The 24,356-nt window shown below is 40.1% G+C and overlaps 1 protein-coding gene across 2 annotated transcripts in view; it reads left to right on the top strand.

The window, feature by feature from the left end:
* Positions 1 to 1,348: 1,348 nt before the first annotated feature.
* Positions 1,349 to 24,356, top strand: part of apbb1ip.S (amyloid beta (A4) precursor protein-binding, family B, member 1 interacting protein S homeolog) — a 133,925-nt gene continuing 110,917 nt past the window's right edge. For both annotated transcript variants that reach the window (XM_041567190.1, XM_041567189.1), the window contains exon 1: positions 1,349 to 1,469. The gene's annotated coding sequence lies outside the window, so the exon portion shown is untranslated. The remainder of the gene's footprint in view (positions 1,470 to 24,356) is intronic.

Genomic DNA, 24,356 nt, shown 5'->3' with positions numbered 1-24,356 from the left:
TTGCGTTAACCAGGAAAACACAAAAGTGGGAATTTTACTGTACAAGTAGGGAAATATAAAGCTATAAACTAACATGAATAATACAGGTGAGGACTGGGGGGTGAATTTGCTAACATTGTTGATAAATATTATCAGTGATGTTGCCCATAGCAACCAATCAGCAATTAGAATTGTCACCTACAGGAAGAAAACAAAGGCAAAGATCTGATTGGTTGCTAGGGGGCAACACCACAAGTGATACCTAACTCTAATGGATCGGAGGTTGCTTCAAAATAAGTGAAGAACCCCACTTAAACTTGATTGGTTGAAAAACTTGATTGGTTAAAAAACTGATTCTTGTAACGCTATTGGTTGGCAATATTGGCACCACTTAATTACAAAAAAAGGGGGCGGTATAGGATAGCGCTATGGAAAAAAGGCGGGAGAACAATGCTATTATTTGTCGGTTTCACCTGAACGCGGAGGGACGAATAACGCAGGCTAAGGAATGACAAGGAGGGCGGAGGGAGATGTTGTGAGTACCAGTGCGGAGGGATAAAGGCAGAGCGAGGTGTGAGGTACAAGTGCGGAGGGTGGAGTAAGAAGTGCCGAGGAGCCAGCACAGAGGTACCAGATGCGTATGTGGCGCGGAGCTGTCGCCTTTTATTCCACGATGTCTTTAAGAAATGGCCCGTGTGAGTTAACGCTGGGGATCGCTAGTGCGGGATGATCATGGCTTTCCCTATATTTCTGTCGGTTTACCTTGTATGTGTTGGTGTGGGCGCCGCCAGCCGAGACGCGTTGGAAGGTCGGACAGACGCTCAGCGACAGCCGCACCAGCTCGTGCCCGACAGGAGACGTCCAGTGTACAACATCCTCATCCCACTACGGAGGGAGCCCCCTTGGCTCAGAACCTGGCGGGAGATTTACCCAATCACGTGACAGCCTTTCTGTATAAAGGGTCCCCCGGGGAACTCGAGGCAGCTTCCTGTTCCAAGAGGTACGAGTTAAGCGGCATGTCTGCAACTTCTGGCCACCCCAGCTTGATCACAGCTCTGGATCTGCTGCTTCACGCCACTAACTTTTTAAACCTGGTTTTACAGAGGAATAAGTCCAGGGAGCAGCACACGGGGAGGGATGCTGAGTGGTACCTTCATTTAAAGTGTTTTAGAAGGTGAGACGACTTTATTCCGCTCTGCTGTCGCCTTCAACGTGGACCCGGCGTCCCAAACCCCTCAGGTGCCCCTCCAAGGTGCCAGAGAGGAAGGCCAGATACACCTGCGACATCTACCATCGTCATTGGCCCATCATCTGACCAATGGCACGCAGGACAACGACCGGCTGTATCCCAAACTTTTGAGGATGGCTGGAAGAAAGGGAACAGCTACGTCACGGACAAGAGTCGCATTAAATGGTCGCCGCCCTTACTGGCTGCTCACCCTCTCAGCTGCGTTTTATGGTCTCAAGCCGAATCCTGTCCTTGAATTCAGGTAGGGATGACATTTTCTAACGCTGAGGACTAACCAGGGTTGCCAGGTTTAAAGGAGAAGGAAACCCTTTTGCAAAAAACCCTGTACCCCCCACCCCAGATAGATCCCCCTTCCTCCTCCCCTCAGGGGAAATGCCCCATACTCCATACTTACCCCTCGGCCTAGATTCTTTCAGCGGAGTTCCACGCATCCATCTTCCGCATCCTCTGTAAGCTGACTTGGAGATGGGTATTTTCTTCACATTCGCAGTTGGTTTGCGACAACTGCGAATGCGCAGAATTACATGTAAAATGCCGATCTCCCAGTCTTGTTTACCGAGGACGTGGAAGATGGTTGCGTGGAGCTCCACTGGAAGAATCTGCGCCAAAGGGGTAAGTATGGAGTATGAGGCACTTCCCGGCGGGGGGGGGGTAGTTAGCCTGGAGGGAGGGGGTCTACCTGGGGTTGGGGGTACGGGTTTTTTTGCAAAAGGGGTTCCTTCTCCTTTAAAGGATCAGTAACTTGAATTTAAAAAAAAAAATGTTAATATAGAAGAAAAAAAAAAAAAAACCACAAAGACAAATTTAAACTTTTAAATTGCTAACTCTTTATTAAGAAATAACTTACCGAAACTCCGCTTGTGCTCCTCTTCAGAAAAGGCGACAATTCATCACGCGCCTATAAGGAAGGGAGGAGAAATGGAACGCCGCACGACGGATCGCCTTTTCTGAAGAGCACAAGCGGAGTTTCTTTAAGTTGTTTCTTAATAAAGACTTAGCGATTTAAAAGTTTCATTTGTCCTTGTGTTTTTTTTGTTCTGATAAACTTTAGTCACTCTTTACTGCTGTACTGCAAGTACTGCAGCCTAAGGGTATTCGGGGAGATTTAAGGTGGCCATACACGGATAGATCCGCTCGTTTGGCGATGTCGCCAAACGAGCGGATCTCCCTCCGATATGCCCACCTTGAGGTGGGCAATATCGGGCTGATCCGATCGTGGGCCCTGGGGCCCAACGATCGGATCCTAGCGTTCGCCAAACGGGCGGTCGGATCGCGGGACCGCATCAACGAACAGATGCGGCCGCGATCCGACGGGATTTTTAATCCCATCCGATCGAGATCTGGCCGACTTTCGGCCAGATCTCGATCGGGGAAGCCCGTCGGGGGCCCCCATACACGGGCCAATAAGCTGCCGACACGGTCTGTCGGCAGCTTTTATCGGCCCGTGTATGGCCACCTTTAGTCGCACTAATCGCCGACTAATGTCCCCGAACGGTTTCCCTTGTCTTCCGCCTGCTATAATGACGCATGGCCAACAGGTCACTCCCAATGGTAGTAGTGATCAAAACACCCAAAAGCTTGTTTATGTACAAGCCTTTGGGTGTTTTGATCACTACTATCACTACTATCATTCGGAGTGACTTGTTGGCCAGGAAGGAGGAACTGCGAGAAAGTAGTCATTTTTTTTCTGATGATCATATCCCCTATAATAATTTTATGTACTATGAAGTTATTAACCAGTTAAGTAGTCTTCAACAAGTATGATCCAAAATTAATTGCAGGTCTACTTCTCCTTTTACTATGAAGGCATGTTTAAATAACAATTAACACCTAATCCATATTTTTATTGAAGTCCTGTTAAAAGTATTCCGTTGGGCAAAAAAAATAAATAAACAGGCCTCAGGCTTTCACGTCCTATTATTGTTTACCAAGAGATCCTAGAGAAATGTGTTACTGGCCTTTGGTATGTTCTATTGGATATTCACAATCAAAATGCCTGCTGTTATAATAACTTCTATTTAGAATCCCTAGAATGGCAAACTCAAGGGATCTGACATTTTGTATTATTTTTGCGGCGCACTAAAACAGGAATAAGGAGCACTTAAATAAGGATGGTTATGATTGGCTTTACCGTTACAAAACCAGGTAATACCACTTGGCGTACCTTACTAGGTTTGCGTCATTGTATTAAGTAACCGTGTACTTTAAAACAGTTTACAATTTTTTAAAGGTTTGTTCACTTGCATAGGGTATATGGAATCCCTTATAGGGCTGTTGATCTTCCTATTAAACTCCACTACACAGTGCAGACTATTCTCAGTTTATGGTGAGCTGTTACAAGGGTACAGTGGGTATTTAAGAGGCATCAGAGGAGAGAGAGAGAGAGAGAGAGAGAGTGTGTTGCTTGACCTGAAATGAAGTTCAAGTCTGCTGTGTGTCAATAGGGCTGTTCTGATCTTGGAGTTTCATGATTTTTATGGTGTTTTTATTTTTTAAATTAAATTGTTTACACTACATATAATTCACTCTACCATATAAAAATTTCATTCCTGAACCAGGAAGTGTATTTTTTTTTATTTGTAATATTGGTGTGTGCCATCTCAGGTCATTGTGCCTGGTCATGTGCCTTCAGAAAGAGCCAGCACTTAAGGATGGAACTGCTTTCTGGCAGGCTGTTGTTTCTCCTACTCAATGTAACTGAATGTTTCGCAGTGGGACCTGGATTTTACTATTGAGTGTTGTTCTTAGATCTAGCAGGCAGCTGTTATCTTGTGTTAGGGAGCTGCTATCTGGTTACCTTACCATTGTTCTGTTAGGCTGCTGGTAGGGAAAGGGAGGGGGTGATACCACTCTAACTTGTAGTAAAGAGTGACTGACGTTTATCAGAGCACAAGTCACATGACTACGGGCAGCTGGGAAACTGACAATATGTCTAGCCCCATGTCAGATTTCAAAATTAAATATTAAAAAACCTATTTGCTCTTTTGAGAAGTCAATTTCACTGCAGAATTCTGCTGGAGCAGCACTATTAACTGTTGGGTTTTGGAGAAAAAAAAATGTTTCCCATGACAGGCTAGAGGGATTTACCTTGCAGTTAGCGAATCACTGTGCAATTTGTAGAATGAATCTACCTACATTTAAACTGTTGAATATGGATGTAGGATTTGAGCTCACCAGAGTGTAGTATATATCTTGTTCAAATCAATGCATGGTTGCTAGGGTAATTTGGGCCCTAGTTACCAGATTGCTTAAAATGCAAATTGAAGAGCTGCTGTATAAAAAAATAATTTCTTGGATTGTTAGAATAAAAATGGAGTCTATGGGAGATGGCCATTCGGAACTTTCTGGATAACGGGATTCCGGATATCGGTTCCCATACCTGTGTGTGTGTATATATATATTACATATGCTGTCTAGCTTTATTCTGATGAGTTGATGAGACGGGGAGATAAATCCTGAATGGTTTAAAAAGATTTTTTTTCCGAGATGGTGACCCCCTGTGACAAGTTTGAAGTCCTGGGTCATTGCTGCTATTGACAAGCTGAAACTTTAGCCTCGTGCAATAAGTTCACTATATAAAATATGCCATTTTTAACCATATACATTTTTAGGGTTTAGTTCTCCTTTATTGAGTGCAGCCAGCAACCAGTAGTTTATTGTTTTTTTTTATTGCAGGGGTTCTTGAAGGTTCTTAAAGTGGATTTAAATCTTCAAAACATCGACATTAAAGGATGGTTTTCCAGCAAAACAGCTCCAAAGCCTATATGCGTTTTGACAAAAGTAGGAACTACTGAAGCATACCTGCAAATTGTATTGTTCATGAATTATATATTTTTGTTTTTTAGAAATGATTGAATCCATAATGGATCAAAGGTGTTTATAGTAAAAAGTCTTAAAATAAGACTGCAGTGCATGGCTACGTATCAGTATCTCATAACACTTTGCCTAATCCATTTTATCCTGAATAAACTGAAATATCCCACTGACTTTATTGGAAGATTATATTTCAGATTGGTCTGTGTTCCTTGAAATGCCATCTATTTTGAGATTTTTTTTATGCAATGACTGCAGTTTGAGATGTTTCAATGTGTAAATATTCTTGCAGCAATATAGGACCCTATATTTAGGGGCATGTTTATCAAGGGTCGGATTTCGAATTGAAAACACTTAGAATTAATTTCGGTTGGTCTTTTTGAATTCAAAATTCGAAGTGTTTTCGGGTCGAATAGGTCAGTTTTCGATCAAATAGGTCCGTATTTGGTCGAATTTTAATCGAAGGAATAGCACATTTGATTCAAAGTATGTTGTGCCTGTGTAAACCTGCATTCTGCATTGCATGAACTTTACAGCATACATGTCCTGTTTGCAGATGTCAGTGTTACTGATGATGTGTTATAGGGAAAATGGCTGCTGGGGGAAAGCTGCTATTTGTTTTCGGAAAATGTGATGGCACTGGAAAGTGGAGGAATATATGCAGTACAAATGATGTGGCATGGGTGGGGAAGATATGCCCAACTTATATACATGGTAGGAAATTTAGGCTTTATATGTCCTTTAATTAGACAGTGACTTCCCTTGCCTCCCCTCCTATTATGAAGTGATTGAGGGAATGTGTTGCACAAGGCCCACAGAGTGAAGATAGTAGCAGATATTAAGACAAGAAGTAATTAAAGTTGCTGGCAGGACATTGTGCCACAAATAGCAGGTGTTTGTAAGTGCAATCATAGGCGTTACAACAGGTAAAATCTGCATTGGGATTGGATCCCCTTATCCAATCCCTGTACAGCTTTACCGGGACTTATTCTTAAAGGACCAATAGAAGAAAAGCTGACAGTTGACAGAGCTGCTGTGCAGCACGCTGAAAGCAGGGGGGGGCCCGGCTAATCAAGTAAGTGAAGCATGGCTGGGCCCCCCTTAGACACAAAACCCTGGCAAGCAATTTTTTTAAAAATTTGGGGGGATCTGGCCAGTTTTTTTTTTTTTACTTGCAGGGGGACCCCTGATCACCAATGGCTTTTTATAACTTGTGGGGTGGGGGGGGCAAGGCCATCAATTTTTTTCTTTTTACTTGCAGGTGGGCCCTGCCACCAATGTTTTTTTGTTTTTAAAAACTTTTATGGGGGGCAATTATTTTTTTTAACTTGTAGGAGGGCCCTGACCACCAATTTTTTTTAAAAAAATTTTTTATGGGGGGGGCTGCCACCACAGTTTTTTTTTTTTTTTTTTTTTAAACTTTTAAGGGGGCCTGACCCGCAATAGCTTTTTATAACTTGTGTGTGTGTGTGGGGGGGTTACCTTTTTTAGCACTGATGTCTATGTGGTCTTTTAACTGTGGTGTGTAGTGGACGGGATCTGGGGTGCGGCTTGGGGGGTGGGGCCCTGAAAATTTTGTTGTACGGGGCCCCGTGATTTCTAATGGCCCTGGTGGCAGGTCCGGACTGGGAGTCAAAATAGGCCCTGTCATTACAAGTACAGAGCGGCCCAATCTGCTCCCCACCAGCCCACTAAATAGTGACTTTCTATGGCATTTTATGGTGGCCCCTCTGGCATTTGCCAGAACCCACAGATTGCCAGTCTTGGTGGAGAACCTTATATTGTATCAGTCTGTCCCTTATCGAGATTAGGAAGATGTAGGCTGTTTCTGTGATTCATCCCATTGCTCTTGGTTAAGGTCAGGAATGGCCTGGGTCCATAGGAGTTGGCTCTATCAAAGGGGGATTTGACTGTTTTTAAACTTTTAGTATGTTATAGAATGTCCAATTTTTAGCAACTTTGTCAATGATTTTTATTTTTTATCATTTTTGAATGATTTGCCTTTCTCTTGTAACTCTTTACGGCTTTCAGGTGGGGTTCACTGACTTTGTCAGCCAAAAACCCATTGTTTCTTGAGACAACAATTTGAATATTGGAATATTTATCACCATCTGGTTTAAAAAATGCATTTACTGGTGTTTGTACTTTTTTAGTGGAAAAACATATTTTTTTTCTGGGAAAACAAAATTGGTACTATTTATTGCGTTTTTTTCCTTGCAAAATAAAAGACATGAGGGTTCATTTACGGTGCCCCACACAGTGTGTACATTGCAAAAAAAAAAAAGTAACAATCCGCAAAGTTTTGCCTTTTATCCACTGCATGGGGCAGTCCTTTGTGTTTGATTTTAGAATGCAGATCCATTTTATGGTGCAATTGGAATCAGCCGCTGTATTAGGCTTTGCTGAATTCAGAGAGGGAGAATAGGGTAAGTGAAGCCCCTCCCACTCCCACCTCCTACATACCCCTACCTAAATCATCATTCTCTAATTCCAATTGCAAGTGTCATCCTGAATTAGCAGTAAGAGGCAGACTCATACACCCCTTAGTGCTCTTGCACTTTCATTCCCTGGGGTCAAAGATGACGCCTTTGGTTACATTTTAGCACAAATTTGGAAAAATTATCACATACCTACCAACATTTTGGAAATAGAAAGTGGCGCAAAAAGATATGTTGTGTGAAGCGGCCACACCCCCTAATTACCATGTTCATTTTACAAAATTTGGCAGGTTATGACAGCTTGAACGCATTTCTGTGGTTTTTATGTGTTATTACAGTTTTGCTAATGAAGGTGATTTGCCCTTTAAGCTGCAAGTCACCGTTTCCCCATAAGACCTGCTTATCTTATATTGTTACAATTGTTTCTTAAATTGTTACAAAAGTATCTAAATGCACCTGCCAGTATTCTGGGCTCTCTGTCAAAGCCAATTAAGTTTTAGAAACTATCTTTTTCTGGCTGTACAGTGCAGGAGATCAAAGAGAAAGTTGGGACTTTTCACTAACAATCCGGGACTGTGGGTTAAGGTGTCAAAATTGGGACTGTCCCATGAAAAACGTCCCACGTATTTGTTTTTATTGCCCTAGAACACATCTGGAAAGTGCTACTAATGTGAAGTGAGAGACTCCACCACCAACCAGTGAGAATGGACTTAGAAACTCTTTGTTGTGTATATGCAAATGCTTGTGTTTTGAAGATATTGCTGTGCTGTAGGTAAAACCATTCAATACAGGTATGGGACCTAGTATCCAGCATGCTTGGGACCTGGGGTTTTCCTCGATAACAGATCTTTCCGTAATTTAGATCTTCGTACGTTAGACTACAACAAAATTGTTTAAACATTAAATAAACCCAATAGTTTGGTTTTGCTTCCAATAAGGATTAATTAAGAGAAAAACAAAATCATTTTAAAAAAAATGTGTATTATTTGGATAAAGTGGACTCTATGGGAGATGAACTTTCCATAATTTGGAGCTTTCTGGATAATTTATGCACATTAAATATTTACATTTCTTGATGTTTTTGCCTTTTAGGTATTCCCTAAATTGATCTAATATACAGTAAAGTTACTCAAGCTGATCATAATCTTTCTTTGTCTTTTGTGCAAGTGTGTTGATGTTTCTAGTGGATGAATCCTAGTCAATCTCCAGCATAATGCAGAGAGATGGCAGCGGCCTGCCTATGAAAACATATTTAGCTTGAGTTGTGAAGACATTTTACCTGAGCCACGTTGCCATGGAAACTAGTTTCTCATAACATGGGGGAAACCATTCTAGTAAAGCGAAGAATGTATTCATTGGGGATACACAGAATCCAGGATTTCGTTCGGGATTCGGCCTTTTTCAGCAGGTATCGGCCGAATCCTTCTGCCTGGCTGAACCAAATCCTAATTTGCATATGCAAATTAGGGATGGGGAGGGAAATCGTGTGACTTTTTGTCACAAAACAAGGAGTTAAAAATGTTTTCCCCTACCAGCATATGCAAATTAGGATTCAGATTCGGTTCGGTATTTGGCCAAATCTTTCCAGAAGGATCCGTGGGTTCGGCCGAATCCAAAATAGTGGATTCGGAGCATCCCTAGTATTCATTTAATGTTGGCGTCAAGCTTGGATGCTGTGACCCATAAACATTGGCAAAATGAAACGGTAATGGAGAAAATGCTTAACTTTATATCGCGTTGTGCATTTTACCTGCTTTCAGTTTAACAAATTATTGGTAACGTTCAGATTATTGTGTCTGCAGCAAGAAATTAGATCAATTCTCTTATACTGCTATTGGGTCACAAGGATGTATTTTTAGTCATAATTGTATGAGTTGTTCACCTTAAAAAGACATTTAGGGGCTGATTTATTAGTCGATTAATTCAAAGCTTTAAACATGTTTTCCCCTTTCTCTGTAATTACAGCAGTGCTTTGTACTTCATCCTGAGATGTAATTAATTCTTACTGGAGGAAGCAAATTTTTGGGTTAAATGAATGCTTAAAGGAAAATTCAAGGATTCGGTTCGGGATTCGGCCTTTTTCAGCAGGATTCAGATTCGGCCGAATCCTTCTGCCTGGCCGTTCCGAATCCTAATATACATATGCAAATTAGGGGCAGGAGTGAAATCGCAGGACTTTTTGTCTCAAAACAAGGAAGTAAAATATGTTTTCCCCTTTCCACCCCTAATTTGCATGTGCAAATTCGTGTTTGGTTCAGTATTCGGCCGAATCTTTCTCGAAAGATTCAGGGGTTCAGTCGAATCCAAAATAGTGCATTCCTAAATAAAAAAGTACCTTGTACTTGATCCCAGCTAAGATATAATGAATTCTTATTCAAAGCTAAAGCATGCTTTTGGGTTTAATTTTTGCATGATTTTCTTAAGGTATGAAGATCCAAATTCCAGAAAGATCTTTCAACCCGGAAAACCCCAGGTCCCAAGCATTTTGTATAGCAGGTCCCATACCTGTGTGTGTATATATTGAATAAATATATATATATCTATAAATACAGTAGAACCCTTATTTTACATTTTTCAGGGGACGAGAAAAAAATGGTGTCAAATCCCGAAAAATTTAAAATCAGGGAAATGTATTAGGCATAATATATAGCTGGGACTACAAAACAACAATGTAAAATGAGGGAAAATGTAAATTCAGGGGATGTGAAATTGAGGTTTTACTGTACAATGGTATATAAATACACATTTTTTTGTTTTTCTTGTTTCTAAAAAAGGCTAATGAGGCTTTTGACGCCTTTTGCTATCCTATGGATAGTGAGAAAATTTGACTTTTACTTTTAATAGGCTGATAATCGCTACTAATATGCTAATGAAAGAGGGGGAGGTTGGGGGAAATAATGCAGAGCTGAGGACAGGGGGAAGTTAAACCGAGCCGTACGCCATTTTTTTTTCTACTCCATTTTTGTTGAATTTCCCACTTAGAATGGGACTTTGTGTTTCTTTTTTTTTTTGTTTTTTTTTAAAAAAAACACTAATAGTGAAGAGCAAAATTTTTCATTGAGTTTTGCTGCTAAAATGACGACCATAGGGTGAAAAAATTTGCCGCGTTGCATTGCGCAACTAAAGAAAAATTGACACTCCTAGCCTTCAATGGCAAATTTTTGTTGTTTTGTGAACTTTTGGTGAAACGGGTCATATTCACCCATCACTAATTACTGCTGATATCTCTGTGAATATGACACACTGTAACTGTGCTATTTCTAGACTTAGCTTTGTGTTTTATACAGTCTGTGTGAGTAGCATTTTCAGGCTGATACTACAGTGTCCTGTTCCCATACCATCAAACACTGGCTAGTTAATATTGATAGGAAATTGGCAAGAAGGGTTAAAGGAGAAGGAAAGCCACCAAAGCAGTGTATTGCCAATAGATTAGCCACAATAGTGCAAGTTATAATTCTGTATTTATTCTGCAGAATGCTTTACCATATCAGAATAAACAGCTCTAGAAGCTCTCTCTGTTTAGGATAGACGGGTCACACACATCCATCAAGACTCCCCCAATACGCCACATTTACCACCAATAATAAAAGCTGAAATAAAACAACCATTTTCCAAAAATCTTTTCTGCATATGTTAACTTTATTTATTCTTAAAATATATCTGCTTCAACATAGGAAATATAATTTTAAAAAAAAATCTACTAAGCGAAAATATAAATCCAAGTTCACTGATTATTAGGCAGGGACTGTAAAGACTTTGCTGCACATTCGGCACAATCACAGGCACTTTCTTCTGTCTCACTAGATGTTATTGATTCTGTATTTTGAGACTCTTCCTCACTACTGCTTTCATCTGGAGCAGATTTATTTTCCTCTTTCTTCTCGCTAGAGGTCACATTTACATGAGCTGGGGTCTCATTCTCATAATGGACACTAGCCTCCCTGCAAACAAAAAAAGGATAATATATTCTAATACTCATAACTCATTGTTATCACACAACTAACCCAATATTGGTTTAAAAGAAACAACTTGCTTTGATTCTATAGAAAATATAATCATCAACTGCTTAACTGTAATAATAACGTATTAAAGGTATTCAATATTGCTAACAAGGTTATCACAGCATTTTCTAATAATTCATGCTTGTAAGGCCTATACTAGACATACAATCTTGCAAGCTTATTCCACCCCCACACAATCTGTTTTCTCTGTTTTTATCACTTTTAGGGTAAAGACACACGCTGCAATTCAGAGAGATTAGTCGCCCGGTGACAAATCTCCTCGGGGGGAATAATGTCGCCGAACTGCCTCCCCTGCCTTCCTGCTGGCTAAAAAACTAATAGCCGACGAGATGCCACTCAGAGCACTTTGTTTTCCGAAGTCGTCCGAAGTTTCCATGCAACTTCTGGCGACTTCGGAAAACGAATCGTTCCGAGTGCCATCCCGCCTGAGATTTACATTGTAGCCGGCGGGGAGGCAGTTAGGGGAGATTAGTTGACCTGAAGAAGAGGAGATTTGTTGCCGGGTGACTGATCTCCTCGAGTCGCAGCGTGTGTCCTTAGATACAAATGTATATAAACAAAGGGTTTAGGGACTAATGAAAATATTCTGCACAGGATACAAACCCTTGAGCTGCTCTTTGGTTACTCTCTTTTGGGGTTTCTTCATCCTCATCAGGGTCTTCCGCACAGCAAAACCGACAACTGTAAAAATAAATAAATACATAAATAAACAAGTTGCTGGAAGCTTCTTTAACCCTTTAAGTGCCACCCCACGTAGAATCTACGTTCTGTGGGAATGACACTTGAAATGCCACAGAACGTAGATTCTACGTTCTGCAGCATTTCAGGGTTAGGGAACGGAGGAGCGGCTTTTCAAGCCGCTTGCTCCGTTCCTTTTCGTTCCCCAGCCCCCAGGCAACGAGCAGGGGCTGGGAACGAGTGGCCCCTGAGGCGCGATCGCCCAGGGGCCCCAAGGCAGCAGCAGGCACGTGCAATATATGTGCCCTGCTGCTGCCTGCACTTTCAGAACGGAGGAGAGACTTGTAAAGTCACTCGCTCCGTTCTAAGTGCTATCCACCGGTTCCCCAGCCCCTAGGCAACGAGCCTAGGTGAAGAACAAGGGGCCCCTGGGTCGCGATCGCCCAGGGGCCCCTAGGCAGCAGCAGGCACGTGAAATCTACGTGCTCTGCTGCTGCCTGCACTCTGTGAACAGAGGAGCGGCTTGTAAAGCTGCTCGCTCTGTTCAGACTCATTCCCCAGCCCCCAGGCAACAAGCCTAGGCAGGGAATGAGTGGCCCCTGAGGCTCTATAGCCCAGGGGCCCCAAAGGCAGCAGCAGCACGTGGAATGGACGTGCTATGCTGCTGCCTGCACTTCCTGGCCGCTAAGCTCCGCCCCTTTTACCGGATCATCAGAAGAGGACGGTGCCAGCTCTGCCTGCAGCTCTCCTGGACGATCTGGACCCTACTACTCCCAGGTTAGTGCCCATCCACACACACACAAACACACACAAACACACAAACACACACTTATTTTCCCATTACACACTTACATTCACACTTACACACAATCACATACATTTTTGGGGGATCAGGGGGGTCACACACATTCACAGCACCCCCACACGCTTGCACACGCACACAACATGCAATTGGTCAGTTCTACACACACATACACACTTACACTATGTTGTGTCTTTGTTTTTTTGTTTTTATCGCATCGTCTGTTTTTTTTTGCCTGAAAAAACTGTTTTATTGCCATTGCGAATAGCGTATTCGCTAATTGCACTGCGCAATACCTTTTGTATGTTATTTTGGTGATTATACTGCAATTCTGGTGATTTTTGTGCATTTTTAGCCATTTTATTGCATGTTTAGCCATTTTATTACATTTTCAGCTGTGCGATGGTGTTGTTCCCCTGTTTCTGTCTGTAAAACTTATTTGGCCATGCTAAAATATTCAACCATTGATTCTGACTGCTGATTACAGTAGGCGGAAAAAAAAAAGCATTGATTTTTGCGATTTTGTTGGATTTTAGTGATTTTATACCATTTCGCTTTGTTCTTTGTTACTTCATTTTGACCATGAAAATTTTGTCTGCTATATAACCATTTGGAGGTCTCTGTGTGCAAAATAGTTTGGTAAATCTTTTCATACCAGGCATCAAACTGTTCAGTACACCCCTGGCGTTCATATTTAGGATGACTTTTGCTGGTACGTTACAAAATGTGGGGTATATAATGGGGTAAAATGCTTGCTTTGTGACTATTTTCAGAAATTCCATAAAAACTGTTATGTTTAGCATTGCTTTGCGGTTTGGTAGTTTGCAGTAGAAAGATGTAATTACTTGCTTTAGATCCGTCTGAATGTGTACTTTCGGAAAATATATGGTTTTCTAGGGTCTCCATACTGTTAGGGGGTCTTATGGTGCATAATGCACACACCAGGTGCTTGTATTGTAGCAGTCAGTGTGTCATATGTGAAAATTCATATGTACTATTTTCATTTGGGCGTCTCTGTATGCCACCTAGTTTGGTAAATCTTTTCATATCAGGCATCAAACTGTTCAGTACACCCCTGGCGTTCATATTTAGGATGACTTTTGCTGGTACGTTGCAAAATGTGGGGTATATAATGGGGTAAAATGCTTGCTTTGTGACTATTTTCAGAAATTTCATAAAAAGCGTTATGTTTAGGATTGCTTTGCGGTTTGGTAGTTTGCAGTAGAAAGATGTAATTACTTGCTTTAGATCCGTCTGAATGTGTACTTTCGGAAAATATATGGGTTTCTAGGGTCTTCATACTGTTAGGGGGTCTTATGGTGCATAATGCACACACCAGGTGCTTGTATTGTAGTAGTCAGAGTGTCATATGTGAAAATTCATATGTACTATTTTCATTTGGGCATCTCTGTATGCCACCTAGTTTGGTAAATCTTTTCATATCAGGCATCAAACTGTTCAGTACACCCCTGGCGTTCATATTTAGGATGACTTTTGCTGGTACGTTGCAAAATGTGGGGTATATAATGGGGTAAAATGCTTGCTTTGTGACTATTTTCAGAAATTTCATAAAAAGCATTATGTTTAGGATTGCTTTGCGGTTTGGTAGTTTGCAGTAGAAAGATCTAATTACTTGCTTTAGATCCGTCTGAATGTGTACTTTCGGAAAATATATGGGTTTCTAGGGTCTCCATACTGTTAGGGGGTCTTATGGTGCATAATGCACATACCAGGTGCTTGTATTGTAGCAGTCAGTGTGTCATACGTGAAAATTCATATGTACTATTTTCATTTGGGCGTCTCTGTATGCCACCTAGTTTGGTAAATCTTTTCATATCAGGCATCAAACTGTTCAGTACACCCCTGGCGTTCATATTTAGGATGACTTTTGTTGGTACGTTACAAAATGTGGGGTATATAATGGGGTAAAATGCAAGCTTTGTGACTATTTTCAGAAAGTTAAAAAAAAGCCTTATGTTTAGCATAGCTTTGTGGTTTGGTAGTTTGCAGTAGAAAGATGTAATTACTTGCTTTAGATCCGTCTGAATGTGTACTTTCGGAAAATATATGGTTTTCTAGCGTCTCCATACTGTTAGGGGGTCTTATGGTGCATAATGCACATACCAGGTGCTTGTATTGTAGCAGTCAGTGTGTCATACGTGAAAATTCATATGTACTATTTTCATTTGGGCGTCTCTGTATGCCACCTAGTTTGGTAAATCTTTTCATATCAGGCATCAAACTGTTCAGTACACCCCTGGCGTTCATATTTAGGATGACTTTTGCTGGTACGTTGCAAAATGTGGGGTATATAATGGGGTAAAATGCTTGCTTTGTGACTATTTTCAGAAATTTCATAAAAAGCGTTATGTTTAGGATTGCTTTGCGGTTTGGTAGTTTGCAGTAGAAAGATGTAATTACTTGCTTTAGATCCGTCTGAATGTGTACTTTCGGAAAATATATGGGTTTCTAGGGTCTTCATACTGTTAGGGGGTCTTATGGTGCATAATGCACACACCAGGTGCTTGTATTGTAGTAGTCAGAGTGTCATATGTGAAAATTCATATGTACTATTTTCATTTGGGCATCTCTGTATGCCACCTAGTTTGGTAAATCTTTTCATATCAGGCATCAAACTGTTCAGTACACCCCTGGCGTTCATATTTAGGATGACTTTTGCTGGTACGTTGCAAAATGTGGGGTATATAATGGGGTAAAATGCTTGCTTTGTGACTATTTTCAGAAATTTCATAAAAAGCGTTATGTTTAGGATTGCTTTGCGGTTTGGTAGTTTGCAGTAGAAAGATCTAATTACTTGCTTTAGATCCGTCTGAATGTGTACTTTCGGAAAATATATGGGTTTCTAGGGTCTCCATACTGTTAGGGGGTCTTATGGTGCATAATGCACATACCAGGTGCTTGTATTGTAGCAGTCAGTGTGTCATACGTGAAAATTCATATGTACTATTTTCATTTGGGCGTCTCTGTATGCCACCTAGTTTGGTAAATCTTTTCATATCAGGCATCAAACTGTTCAGTACACCCCTGGCGTTCATATTTAGGATGACTTTTGTTGGTACGTTACAAAATGTGGGGTATATAATGGGGTAAAATGCAAGCTTTGTGACTATTTTCAGAAAGTTAAAAAAAAGCCTTATGTTTAGCATAGCTTTGTGGTTTGGTAGTTTGCAGTAGAAAGATGTAATTACTTGCTTTAGATTCGCCTGAATGTGTACTTTCAGAAACTATATAGTTTTCTAGGGTCTCCATACTGTTAGGGGGTCTTATGGTGCATAATGCACATACCAGGTGCTTGTATTGTAGCAATCAGAGTGTCATATGTGAAAATTCATTTGTACTATTTTCATTTGGGCGTCTCTGTATGCCACCTAGTTTGGTAAATCTTTTCATATCAGGGATCAAACTGTTCAGTACAGCCCTGGCGTTCATATTTACGATGACTTTTGCTGGTACGTTACAAAATATGGGGTATATAATGGGGTAAAATGCTTGCTTTGTGACTATTTTCAGAAATTTCATAAAAAGCGTTATGTTTAGCATTGCTTTGCGGTTTGATAGTTTGCAGTAGAAAGATGTCTTTACATGCTTTAGATTTGTCAGACTGTACTTTCGGAAAATATATGGTTTTCTAGGGTCTCCATATTGTTAGGGGCTCTCATTGGGTGCTTATGTTGTAGTAGCCAGAGTGTCATACGTGAAAATTCATATCCCCTATGTGGATTTGGGGGTCTCTGTATGCCACATAGTTTGGTAAATCTATGTTTATTGGGTATCAAACTGTTAAGTAGACCCCCGGCATTCATATTTAGGATGCTTTATGCTGGTAATGATACATGGACGATACAATGCTGGAAAGTTTAAGCTTTGAGGCAATTTTCAGGTATTTCACCAAAACTGCCATTTTTGGGAAAGCCTTGCGACTCGTTTGGAGCAGAAAGGCATGGGTACCCATTTTAGATTCGGTAGAATGTGTCCTTTCCAAAAATATATGGTTTTGGGGGGTAAACCAATATTTCTGTGTTTTTACCCCACAAAAAATGCAGTCAATGTGTTGATTTTTCATTAGCTGAAGTTACCCACAGGACTATTTGTATGAGCTAACTTCATTTTGGGGCCTCTAAATGCCAGATACTTTGGTAAAACTATGAACAATGGGCACCAAACTGTTTGGAGGAACCCTGGCAATCATATTTAGGGGGCTTTTTCTTGGCACCTAATGATACATGGGTGATATGGTGCTGGGAAGTTGAAGCTTTGAGGCAATTTTCAGATATTTCACCAAAACAGACAATTTTGGGAAAGCCTTGCGACTCAGTAGTATGGAGCAGAAAGGCATGGGTACCCATTTTAGATTCGGTAGAATGTGTCCTTTCCAAAAATATATGGTTTTGGGGGTAAAGCTATATTTCTGTGTTTTTACCCCACAAAAAATGCAGTCAATGTGTTGATTTTTCATTAGCTGAAGTTACCCACAGGACTATTTGTATGCGCTAGCTTCATTTTGGGGTCTCTAAATGCCAGATACTTTGGTAAAGCTATGAACAATGGGCACCAAACTGTTTGGAGGACCCCTGGCAATCATATTTAGGGTGCTTTTTCTTGGTACCTAATGATACATGGGTGATATGGTGCTGGGAAGTTGAAGCTTTGAGGCAATTTTCAGATATTTCACCAAAACAGACAATTTTGGGAAAGCCTTGCGACTCAGTAGTATGGAGCAGAAAGGCATGGGTACCCATTTTAGATTCGGTAGAATGTGTCCTTTCCAAAAATATATGGTTTTGGGGGGTAAACCTATATTTCTGTGTTTTTACCCCACAAAAAATGCAGTCAATGTGTTGATTTTTCATTAGCTGAAGTTACCCACAGGACTATTTGTATGCGCTAGCTTCATTTTGGGGTCTCTAAATGCCAGATCCTTTGGTAAACCTATGAACAATGGGCACCAAACTGTTTGGAGGACCCCTGGCAATCATATTTGGGGTGCTTTTTCTTGGTACCTAATGATACATGGGTGATATGGTGCTGGGAAGTTGAAGGTTTGAGGCAATTTTCAGATATTTCACCAAAACCGACAATTTTGGGAAAGCCTTGCGACTCAGTAGTTTGGAGCAGAAAGGCATGGGTACCCATTTTAGATTCGGTAGAATGTGTCCTTTCCAAAAATATATGGTTTTGGGGGGTAAACCTATTTTTCTGTGTTTTTACCCCATAAAAAATGCAGTCAATGTGTTGATTTTTCATTAGCTGAAGTTACCCACAGGACTATTTGTATGTGCTAACTTCATTTTGGGGCCTCTAAATGCCATATACTTTTGTAAACCTATGAACAATGGGCACCAAACTGTTTGGAGGACCCATGGCAATCATATTTAGGGTGCTTTTTCTTGGTACCTAATGATACATGGGTGATATGGTGCTGGGAAGTTGAAGGTTTGAGGCAATTTTCAGATATTTCACCAAAACCGACAATTTTGGGAAAGCCTTGCGACTCAGTAGTTTGGAGCAGAAAGGCATGGGTACCCATTTTAGATTCGGTAGAATGTGTCCTTTCCAAAAATATATGGTTTTGGGGGGTAAACCTATTTTTCTGTGTTTTTACCCCACAAAAAATGCAGTCAATGTGCTGATTTTTCATTAGCTGAAGTTACCCACAGGACTATTTGTATGTGCTAACTTCATTTTGGGGCCTCTAAATGCCATATACTTTGGTAAACCTATGAACAATGGGCACCAAACTGTTTGGAGGACCCCTGGCAATCATATTTAGGGTGCTTTTTCTTGGTACCTTATGATACATGGGTGATATGGTGCTGGGAAGTTGAAGGTTTGAGGCAATTTTCAGATATTTCACCAAAACCGACAATTTTGGGAAAGCCTTGCGACTCAGTAGTTTGGAGCAGAAAGGCATGGGTACCCATTTTAGATTCGGTAGAATGTGTCCTTTCCAAAAATATATGGTTTTGGGGGGTAAACCTATTTTTCTGTGTTTTTACCCCATAAAAAATGCAGTCAATGTGTTGATTTTTCATTAGCTGAAGTTACACACAGGACTATTTGTATGTGCTAACTTCATTTTGGGGCCTCTAAATGCCATATACTTTTGTAAACCTATGAACAATGGGCACCAAACTGTTTGGAGGACCCCTGGCAATCATATTTAGGGTGCTTTTTCTTGGTACCTAATGATACATGGGTGATATGGTGCTGGGAAGTTGAAGGTTTGAGGCAATTTTCAGATATTTCACCAAAACCGACAATTTTGGGAAAGCCTTGCGACTCAGTAGTTTGGAGCAGAAAGGCATGGGTACCCATTTTAGATTCGGAAGAATGTGTCCTTTCCAAAAATATATGGTTTTGGGGGGTAAACCTATTTTTCTGTGTTTTTACCCCACAAAAAATGCAGTCAATGTGTTAATTTTTCAGTAGCTGAAGTAAAGTCCTGGACAATTTGGATGTGCTAACTTCATATTGGGGTCTCTAAATGCCAGGTACTTTGGTAAACCTATGCACAATGGGGATCAAACTGTTCAGTGGACCCCTGGCAATCATATTCAGGGTGCTTTTTCTTGGTATCTAATATAGTGTGTGATATGCGGAGCAGCAAAATAAAACCTTTGAAGTGATTTTTCAAAATTTTGATACATTTTTATAAAAACCGCTACGTTCAGACAAGCTTTGATGTTTGGTAGTTAGGAGTAGAAAGACATAGTTACCGATTTTGGAATCCGCAGAATGTGTACTTTCTAAAAATATATGGTTTTCTGGGGTAAACCTACAGTTTCAGGATTTTGTGGCCTTGGAATCTAAAGTATGCCGTTTTCTGCCTTCTGCTTTCAAAATTTGGTAATATACTGCCGGGAGTTTTTGCTGTACAGATGTCCTAAATCTGGCTAAAACTATACATATCTGGTATTGGCACGTTCGTGAAACACGAGGCTTTCCAAATCAGTTGGATTTTCATGCGTAAAATGAAATATTTTTCTGGTATAAATGCATATATTGTGAAAAATAGGATTTTTTCATTTTTTTTTTGTATTTAGAGCTATAAATCTTTTTGCAGAGGTGGAAATACATGACAACTCAGGCAGATTTAGAAAGCTCAGTTTCTCCCGAAAAAAACAATGTATAGTTTTCCTAGGTAAACTATAGGTTTCCCCTCAGAAAATGCCACTAAAGTGAGAGAGCACAAATGTTTCAAAAACGGCTGGCATTTCGCGTAACCAAAATGTGAAATTCTGCTGGCACTTAAAGGGTTAATAGGACACTATAACTAAACATTTGTAATTAAGTAAAGTGGAAGGATGCTGGAAAATACATTTTGTAAAATTTGTGAAAACGAGTCACGTGTTTATTTGACTTACCATACAACCAGTGCCATCAGGGCGGGTATTATGAGGATTGATAGCAGTACCATCACCCCGATAATTGTCGCCCTCCCGTGTTTCTCCAGTAGCAATGCAAAAAATTCCGTGCTGTTTGTGACCGGGGTTGGTGCTGTATCGATCATTGCATTTGCTGTAGTACTTTCTGTTGGAATTACATTTGCACGGGACTTTGATCCCCGTGTCTTACCTGTATAAAAAGAAAGAGGGGTAAGTGAAGGCTGCCATTGTCACAAATATGAAATGTAATACATTGATTTACATTATAAACATTAGACATAATAATACAAATGATGAATGCAGAGCTCACCGGAAGTTTGTTTTCGATCCGAAACGGTAATTCTGGTTCTGGAAATGGATTCATACAACTGCCCATCTATTGTGATCCACACTTCATACACTCCGCTGTCTGTAGCATCAGTGGGGCTGATAATTAAGGTGCAGTTTCCTTTGCTTACAAGCGGTACAAAAAGATCATATTTCCTGCTTGTCTCTGGGAAAGTTTTGACTCCATCGCTGTTCAGTATGATAAGAGGGGTGTATTGTCCAGAATCCTTAGAGATTTTACCCCATTCAAGTGTCATTTTTGTTGCATCTATTGGAAGGACTGGAAGAAATTTACAGGGCACAAGACTCCGGGTATTTGGCTTCACAGTCAGGTGGTGGTGCAACAAGTTGAGATTTCTTATCTTCTTAACTGAGAGAGAGAGTAAAGCATTGTACAGTTACAGCTACAGTCTCTAAACATTATCCATAGTCACATGCAAGCGGTTCGGCCTTATAGATTACAATCTAACTGGCCAATAAAGGGTGACAGATTGTAACAGAATTAGAGTTTTAAACACATGGGGCAGATTTATCAAGGGTCGAATTTCGAAGTGGAAAATACTTGGAAATCTGACCATCGAATAGAATCCTCCGACAATCAAAGTCAAAGGATTATATATCGTAGTACGATCGTACTTCGAATCGTACGATTCGAACGATTTTATAGTACGATTTTCCTTCGAACACAAAAAAACTTAGAAATATGCTCTGGAAGGTCCCCATTGTCAGATTTAAATTGGCGAAGTATTGAAGTCGAATTGTTTTTTAAAGAGACAGTACTTCAATCATGGAATAGTCGAACGATTTTACTTAAAATTGAAGTAGCCTATTCAATGGTCGAAGTATCCAAAAAATTACTTCGAATTTTGAAATTTTTTTTACTTTTAAAATTCCCTCGAATTCACTTCGACCCTTGATAAATCTGTCCCATAGAGGGGCAGTTCTCACCAGAGGAAAATACATTAGAATTCTTTATTTACCTGGTGCAGAATTACAAGTTTGCATTAATATTCCACAGATGATAATGAATAAATAATATCTGGGTCCCATCACTACTGCACTGGGTTTTCCACAGGCCTCACGGTTCTTCTGCTGTAGATAAAAAAAAGAAGTGTTTATTATAAATGTAATGTATATAATGTAAATAAATTGTATAATGTAATGCCTGCACAGGCTGGACACAAGGTTACAACTAACCTATAAATATCCCTTGTTACAACCTAACACCAAGTTGGCCCCACTTTCTTAACTGCATCTATCTACCCATACCCCTCAATGGCCATTTTAATAGGTAGTTTTTCCTACAAACAGCTATGTAATCAGTCAATCTCTATTATAAATCTGTTGCTCATCTGTAGTGAAGGGCAAATAAATTCACCAGGCACGAATTTAATGCGAATTTCCATGTTCACCGTCGGTGAATAAAATCGCAAAACTGCTGTGAAAATTCATCGGCGTCAAAGAAATCTGGAAAATTTGGAATAGTTGCACGTCAACATTATTCGGACGCCCATTGACTAACGCGGGTGTCAAAATTTGTGTTTCGCTTTTTTTTCGCCATTTCTGGAAATTCGCTACTCATCTGTTTTCATCTAACTTTGGAATATAGAGTAAAAGTAATTTCTTATCTTTTATACTCACAGTTCTCTTCTTTATAGGACCACGAATCTTATCAAATTGAGTTCTCTTAAGTCTGCAAATGTTTGTGTTTAATTTGTCTTCCTTTTGAAAATATTGATTGAATAGAAATGTAAAATGTATTTGAAAATATTGGTTGAATAATAAAACAAGGTGTAGCATCTTGAATGTCTAAAGATAAACTGAGCTGAGATCTAGGACACATCCAGTATTAAGCCAGCTGTGTTGGTGATGTCATAATAGCCGTTTTTTGTTACCATAGTAATAGCATTGTGATGTAATAATGTCAACCGCTCTGTGTGTGGTCATAATGGTCATGTTTTTAACAGCTTTTTGTGATTTCATAATGGCTGTTAGTTGCCATAACAACAATCTAATAACTAACTGTTAAACTGAAGCAGAAAAATAACTGGTAAGTTATACAGTAACACAGAATTAAACTCAGAACAGGGTCAGTGTTGTGCTCCAATAAAGTTGTGTAATTATTATATAAATCAGCTGGGAATTTATACCACATTCTAGCTGCTATAACAGACCATATGTTTATATAAAGACCAGACCAGTTATGGGATGTAATACCTACTTTCCCATACCTAACAACTAAATTGGCAAAGTGTAAAAGAACCAACAAATTAAGCAAAACAAAACCCATTAATAGAAGAAATAAAGATGGTTGCCCTTTGTCTTGGAATGCCAGTCATATTTGTTTTTCTTTTACATTTTTCGTTTGCATTCTTTTTTGTAATAGTTTTAAATCACAACCATGTATAACATGGGATAACAATAGAGCAATGAGATACAGCAGTTTGTATTCAATCAAGGAAACTTTACCAACATTTGCAATACGTCACAAAAGTTGCCAAATGCATTGTCAATGGGGGGCCCAATATAAATAACTTGTATGGGTCCCCAAAGTGTCACAATATGAATAATTTATGTCTTCCCACTATTGTCAGAGTTTGCTTTGTTAAAATGTAGAACTGCAGACTTTCAGCTTTAATGAACAAAAAGATTGTATAAAAATGTGCGGAATTAAAGCCTTTTTTTAACACAATCACTTCATTTCAGGAGCTCAAAAGCAATTGGACAATTGACTAAAAGGCTATTTCATGGGCAAGAGTGAGCGATTCCTTCGTTATGTCATTATCAATGAAGCAGACAGAAGCCCTGGAGTTTATTTGAGGGGGGGGTGATTGTATGTGGAAGATTTTGCTGTGATCCAACAACATGCGGTCAACATGGTGGAGGTAGTGTGGTGGCTTTGGTGTGCATGGCTGCCAGTGGCACTGGGACTTTAGTGTTTTTCCATGATGTGACAGGACAGAAGCAGCCAAATTAATTCTGTGGTGTTCAGAGACACGGTCTACTCAAATCCAGCTAAATGCAGTCAAACTGATTGGAAGGAATTTCATAATACAGATGGACAATGACCCAAAACATACAGCCAAAGCAACCCAGGAGTTTATGAAAGCAAAGAAGTGGAATATTCTTGAATGGCCAAGTCAGTCACCAAAAGTGATTGTATTCGCTTAACTGATACCGGTACTCTCTGTAGTCTCTATCAGCAGATTCAGAGGTTTGGCAAAATCCTAAATAGTGGATTCGTGCATCCCTAAATAAAATCGTACCTTGTACTTCATATACAAAAGGGGGGTTGTGGGCGCACCCGCATTGCTAAGTAGAAATATATATAAGTACAAGGGAAGTGCTACTGACATAACCAAATGGGTCAGTGCACATTCCCTGGGCTCCTGTCTAAGTAATTCAGTAGATATGCAAATGCATGTGTTCACAGGGACAGGGGTTTTTAGTTACAAAGTTAAAAAGTTGAAAAGCCACCATACCATGTCAAGGTAAACCCCATATGGCAGTCACTAACTTGTTTACCTCCAGTCATAGTATTGAGGATCCTGTGCCTCTCTGCATAATAGCATTAGTTGAAGTCTGCTGAACCTTGGTTTCTGTCTGAGGGCTAAATCCTCCCCCGCTGCTAACTTGCAGCTT

The sequence above is a fragment of the Xenopus laevis genome, chromosome 6S (genome assembly GCF_017654675.1).
Source record: "Xenopus laevis strain J_2021 chromosome 6S, Xenopus_laevis_v10.1, whole genome shotgun sequence".
Classification (NCBI taxonomy): Eukaryota; Metazoa; Chordata; class Amphibia; order Anura; family Pipidae; genus Xenopus; species Xenopus laevis.
This window is presented reverse-complemented; position numbering and strand designations above follow the sequence as displayed.